Source organism: Geotrypetes seraphini, chromosome 2 (genome assembly GCF_902459505.1).
Source record: "Geotrypetes seraphini chromosome 2, aGeoSer1.1, whole genome shotgun sequence".
In the NCBI taxonomy this organism is placed as follows: domain Eukaryota; kingdom Metazoa; phylum Chordata; class Amphibia; order Gymnophiona; family Dermophiidae; genus Geotrypetes; species Geotrypetes seraphini.
The window spans coordinates 526835956-526842214 of NC_047085.1; positions in this window are offsets into that span (position 1 = coordinate 526835956).

Genomic DNA, 6259 nt, shown 5'->3' on the forward strand with positions numbered 1-6259 from the left:
GTGTGATAGCCCTAAAAAGGGGGGAGGGAGTGGGGGGGAGACAGGTTCAGTAGTGAAAGCTGTGTGAAAGCCTTAAAAAGTGGAAGGGGGGACAGGAAGGCTGGATACTGAAAACTCTGTGATAGTCCTAAAAAGGGGGGAGGGAGTGGGGGGGAGACAGGTTCAGTAGTGAAAGCTGTGAGAAAGCCTTAAAAACTGGAAGGGGGGGACAGGAAGGCTGGAAACAGAAAACTGTTTGATAGTCCTAAAAAGGGGGGAGGGAGTGGGGGGAGGCAGGTTCAGTAGTGAAAGCTGTGTGAAAGCTTTAAAAAGTGGAAGGGGGGACAGGGAGTCTGGATACTGAAACTCTGTGATAGTCCTTAAAAAGGGGGGAGGGGGGTTAGGCAGCTTGAGTACTGAAAGCTATGGGATATCCTTAAAAAGTGGAAGGGGGGACAGGAAGGCTGGATACAGAAAACTGTGTGATAGTCCTAAAAAGGGGGGAGGGAGTGGGGGGGAGGCAGGATCAGTAGTGAAAGCAGTGTGAAAGCCTTAAAAGGTGGAAGGGGGGTCAGGTAGGCTGGATACTGAAAATTGTGTGATATTCCTTAAAAAGGGGGGAAAGAGTTGCGGGGAGGGATGGGGGGTTAGGAAGGTTGAGTACTGAAAGCTGTGGGATACCCTTAAAAAGTGGAAGGGGGGGACAGGAAGGCTGGATACAGAAAACTGTGTGATAGCCCTAAAAAGGGGGGAGGGAGTGGGGGGGAGGCAGGATCAGTAGTGAAAGCAGTGTGAAAGCATTAAAAAGTGGAAGGGGGGGACAGAAAGGCTGGATACAGAAAACTGTGTGATAGTCCTAAAAAGGGGGGAGGGAATGGGAGGGAGGCAGGTTCAGTAGTGAAAGCTGTGGTAAAGCCTTAAAAAGTGGAAGGGGGGACAGGTAGGCTGGATACTGAAAATTGTGTGATAGTCCTTAAAAAAGGGGGAAAGAGTTGCGGGGAGTGATTGGGGGTTAAGCAGGTTGAGTACTGAAAGCTGTGGGATACCCTTAAAAAGTGGAAGGGGGGACAGGAAGGCTGAATACAGAAAATTGTGTGATAGTCCTAAAAAGAGGGGAAGGAGTGGAGGGGAGGAAGGTTCAGTAGTAAAAGCTGTGTGAAAGCCTTAAAAAGAGGAAGGGGGGGTCAGGTAGGCTGGATACTGAAAATTGTGTGATAGTTCTTAAAAATGGGGGAGGGAGTTGCGGGGATGGATGGAGGGTTAGGCAGGTTGAGTACTGAAAGCTGTGGGATACCCTTAAAAAGTGGAAGGGGGGGAAGGAAGGCTGGATACAGAAAACTGTGTGATAGTCCTAAAAAGGAGGGAGGGAATGGAAGGGGGGGGGGCAGGTTCAGTAGTGAAAGCTGTGTGAAAGCCTTAAAAGGTGGAAGGGGGGTCAGGTAGGCTGGATACTGAAAATTGTGTGATATTCCTTAAAAAGGGGGGAGGGAGTTGCGGGGAGGGATGGGGGGTTAGGAAGGTTGAGTACTGAAAGCTGTGGGATACCCTTAAAAAGTGGAAGGGTGGACAGGAAGGCTGGATACAGAAAACTGTGTGATAGCCCTAAAAAGGGGGGAGGGTGTGGGGGGGGGGAGGCAGGTTCAGTAATGAAAGCAGTGTGAAAGCATTAAAAAGTGGAAGGGTGGGACAGGAAGGCTCGATACAGAAAACTGTGTGATAGTCCTAAAAAGGGGAGAGGGAGTGGGGGGAGAGGCAGGTTCAGTAGTGAAAGCTGTGTGAAAGCCTTAAAAAGTGGAACGGGGGACAGGTAGGCTGGATACAGAAAACTGTGTGATAGTCCCAAAAAGGAGGGAGGGAATGGGGTGGCAGGTTCAGTAGTGAAAGCTGTGTGAAAGCCTTAAATGGTGGAAGGGGGGACAGGGAGGCTGGATACTGAAAACTTTGATAGTCCTTAAAAAGGGGGGAGGAGTTGCGGCGGGGGGGGGGGGGTTAGGCAGCTTGAGTACTGAAAGCTGTGGGATACCCTTAAAAAGTGGAAGGGGGGACAGGAAGGCTGGATACAGAAAACTGTGTGATAGTCCTAAAAAGGGGGGAAGGAGTGGGGGGAGACAGGTTCAGTAGTGAAAGCTGTGTGAAAGCCTTAAAAAGTGGAAGGGGGGACAGGGAGGCTGGATACTGAAAACTCTGTGATAGTCCTTAAAAAGGGGGGAGTGAGTTGCGGCGGAGGAGGGGGGTTAGGCAGCTTGAGTACTGAAAGCTGTGGGATACCCTTAAATAGTGGAAAGGGGGGACAGGAAAGCTGGATACAGAAAACTGTGTGATAGTCCTTAAAATGGGGGGAGGGAGTTGCGGGGAGGGATGGGGGGGTTAGACAGGTTCAGTAGTGAAAGCTGTGTGAAAGCCTTAAAATATGGAAGGGGGTCAGGTAGGCTGGATACTGAAAATTGTGTGATAGTCCTTAAAGAGGGGGGAGGGAGTTGTGGGGAGGGATGGGGGTGTTAGGCAGGTTGAGTACTGAAAGCTGTGGGTTACCCTTAAAAAGTGGAAGGGGAGACAGGAAGGCTGGATATTGAAAACTGTGATAGTCTTTAAAAAGGGGGGGAGGGAGTTGCGGTGGGGGAGGGTGGTTAGGCAGCTTGAGTACTGAAAGCTGTGGAATACCCTTAAAAAGTGGAAGGGGGTACAGGAAGGCTGGATACAGAAAACTGTGTGATAGTCCTAAAAAAGGGGGAGGGAAAGGGGGGAGGCAGGTTAAGTAGTGAAAGCTGTGTGAAAGCCTTAAAAAGTGGAAGGGGGGGGACAGGGAGGCTGGATACTGAAAACTGTGATAGTCCTTAAATAAGGGGGGAGGGAGTTGCGGTGGGGGAGGGGGGTTAGGCAGCTTGAGTACTGAAAGCTGTGGGATACCCTTAAAAAGTGGAAGGGGGGAAAGGAAGGCTGGATACAGAAAACTGTGTGATAGTCCTAAAAAGGGGGGAGGAAGTGGGGGGGGGGGGAGACAGGTTCAGTAGTGAAAGCTGTGTTAAAGCCTTAAAAAGTGGAAGGGGGGTCAGGGAGGCTGGATACAGAAAACTGTGTGATAGTCCTAAAAAGGGGGTTGGGAATGGGGGGGGGGGGGGCAGGTTCAGTAGTGAAAGCTGTGTGAAAGCCTTAAAAGGTGTAAGGGGGGCAGGAAGGCTGGATACTGAAAACTTTGATTGTCCTTAAAAAGGGGGGAGGGAGTTGCAGCGGGGGAGGGAGTTAGGCAGCTTGAGTACTGAAAGCTGTGGGATACCCTTAAAAAGTGGAAGGGGGTACAGGAAGGCTGGATACAGAAAACTGTGTGATAGTCCTAAAAAGAGGGGAGGGAGTGGGGGGGAGACAGGTTCAGTAGTGAAATCTGTGTGAAAGCCTTAAAAAGTGGAAGGGGGTGTGAGTTAGGCTGGATACTGAAAATTGTGTGATAGTCCTTAAAAAGGGGCGAGGGAGTTGCAGTGAGGGATGGGGGGTTAGGCAGGTTGAGTACTGAAAGCTGTGGGATACCCTTAAAAAGTGGAAGGGGGGACAGGAAGGCTGGATACAGAAAACTGTGTGATAGCCCTAAAAAGGGGGGAGGGAGTGGGGGGGAGGCAGGTCAGTAGTGAAAGCTGTGTGAAAGCCTTAAAAAGTGGAAGGGGGGACAGGGAGGCTGGATAATGAAAACTCTGTAATAGTCATTAAAAAGAGGGGAGGGAGTTGCGGCGGGGGAGGAGGGTTAGGCAGCTTGAGTACTGAAAGCTGTGGGATACCCTTAAAAAGTGGAAGGGGGGACAGGAAGGCTGGATACAGAAAACTGTGTGATAGCCCTAAAAAGGGGGGAGGGAGTGGGGGGGAGGCAGGTTCAGTAGTGAAAGCAGTGTGAAAGCCTTAAAAAGTGGAAGGGGGGGACAGGAAGGCCGGATACAGAAAACTGTGATAATCCTTAAAAAGGGGGGAGGGAGTTGGGGGGGAGAGGCAGGTTCAGTAGTGAAAGCTGTGTAAAAGCCTTAAAAAGTAGAAGGGGGGGGGGGGTCAGGTAGGCTGGATACTGAAAATTGTGTGATAGTCCTTAAAAAGGGGGGAGGGAGTTGCGGGAAGGGATGGGGGGTTAGGCAGGTTGAGTACTGAAAGCTGTGGGATACCCTTAAAAAGTGGAAGGGGGGGACAGGAAGGCTGGATACAGAAAACTGTGTGATAGTCCTAAAAAGGGGGGAGGGAATGGGGGGGAGGCAGGTTCAGTAGAGAAAGCTGTGTGAAAGCCTTAAAAAGTGGAAGGGGGGACAGGGAGGCTGGATACTGAAAACTCTGTGATAGTCCTTAAAAAGGGGGGAGGGATTTGCGGGGATGGATGGAGGGTTAGGCAGGGTGAGTACTGAAAGCTGTGGGATACCCTTAAAAAGTGGAAGGGGGGGCAGGAAGGCTGGATTCAGAAAACTGTGTGATAGTCCTAAAAAGGGCGGAGGGAATGTGGGGGGCAGGTTCAGTAGTGAAAGCCTTAAAAGTTGGAAGGGGGGACAGGGAGGCTGGATACTGAAAACTTTGATAGTCCTTAAAAAGGTGGGAGGGAGTTGCGGGGAGGGATGGGGGTGTTAGGCAGGTTGAGTACTGAAAGCTGTGGGTTACCCTTAAAAAGTGGAAGGGGGGACAGGAAGGCTGGATACAGAAAACTGTGTGATAGTCCTTAAAGAGAGGGGAGGGAGTTGCGGGGAGGGATGGGGGTGTTAGGCAGGTTGAGTACTGAAAGCTGTGGGTTACCCTTAAAAAGTGGAAGGGGGGACAGGAAGACTGGATATAGAAAACTGTGTGATAGTCCTAAAAAAGGGGGAGGGAGTGGGGGGAGGCTGGTTCAGTAGTGAAAGCTTGTGTGATAGCCTTAAAAAGTGGAAGGGGGGTCAAGTAGGCTGGATACTGAAAACTGTGTGATAGTCCTAAAAAGGGGGGGGGGGAGTGGGGGGAGGCTGGTTCAGTAGTGAAAGCTTGTGTGATAGCCTTAAAAAGTGGAAGGGGGGTCAAGTAGGCTGGATACTGAAAACTGTGTGATAGTCCTAAAAAGGGGGGGGGGAGTGGGGGGAGGCAGGTTCAGTAGTGAAAGCTTGTGTGATAGCCTTAAAAAGTAGAAGGGGGGTCAAGGAGGCCAGATACTGAAAACTGGGTGATAGTCCTAAAAGGGGGGGAGGGAGTGGGGGGAGGCAGGTTCAGTAGTGAAAGCTGTGTGATACCCTTAAAAAGTGGAAGGGGGGTCAAGTAGGCTGGATACCGAAAACTGTGTGATAGTCCTAAAAGGGGGGGGGGGGGTGGGGAGAGCCAGGTTCAGTAGTGAAAGCTGTGTAATACCCTTAAAAAGTAGAAGGGGTGTCAAGTAGGCTGGATACTGAAAACTGTTTGATAGTCCTAAAAAGGGGGGAGGGAGTGGGGGGAGGCAGATTCAGTAGTGAAAGCTGTGTGAAAGCCTTAAAAAGTGGAAGAGGAATCATGGAGGCCAGATACTGTAAACTGTGTGATAGTCCTAAAAAGGGGGGAGGGAGTGGGGGGTGGCAGGTTCAGTAGTGAAAGCTTGTGTGATAGCCTTAAAAGTTGAAGGGGTGTCAAGGAGGCCAGATACTGAAAACTGTGTGATAGTCCTAAAAAGTGGGAGGGAGTGGGGGAAGGCAGGTTGATTACTGAAAGCTGTGTGATAGTCTTAAAAAGTGGAAGGGGGGGACAGGGAGGCTGGAAACTGAAAACTGTGTGATAGTCCTAAAAAGGGGGGTGGAAGTGGGGGGAGGCCGGTTCAGTAGTGAAAGCTTGTGTGATAGCCTTAAAAGTTGAAGGGGTGTCAAGGAGGCCAGATACTGAAAACTGTGTGATAGTCCTAAAAAGTGGGGAGGGGTTGGGGGAGGCAGGTTGATTACTGAAAGCTGTGTGATAGTGTTAAAAAGTGGAAGGGGGGGACAGGGAGGCTGGATACTGAAAACTGTGTGATAGTCCTAAAAAGGGGGGAGGGAGTGGGGGGAGGCCGGTTCAGTAGTGAAAGCTGTGTGATAGCCTTAAAAAGTGGAAGGGGGGTCAAGTAGACTGGTTACTGGAAACTGTGTAATAGTCCAAAAAAGGGGAGAGGGCGTTGGGAGGAGGCAGGTTGAGAACTGAAAGCTGTGTGATAGCTTTAAAACATGGAAGGGGTTCCCAGGACTTCATCAAGGAACTGAAAGGGGCTATAGCTGAACTGCTTCAACTAATTAAACAAAAACTCTTTTCATGGGTGGATTGTTTTCACTGTGGATCATCGTGTCTCCCCATTTTTATT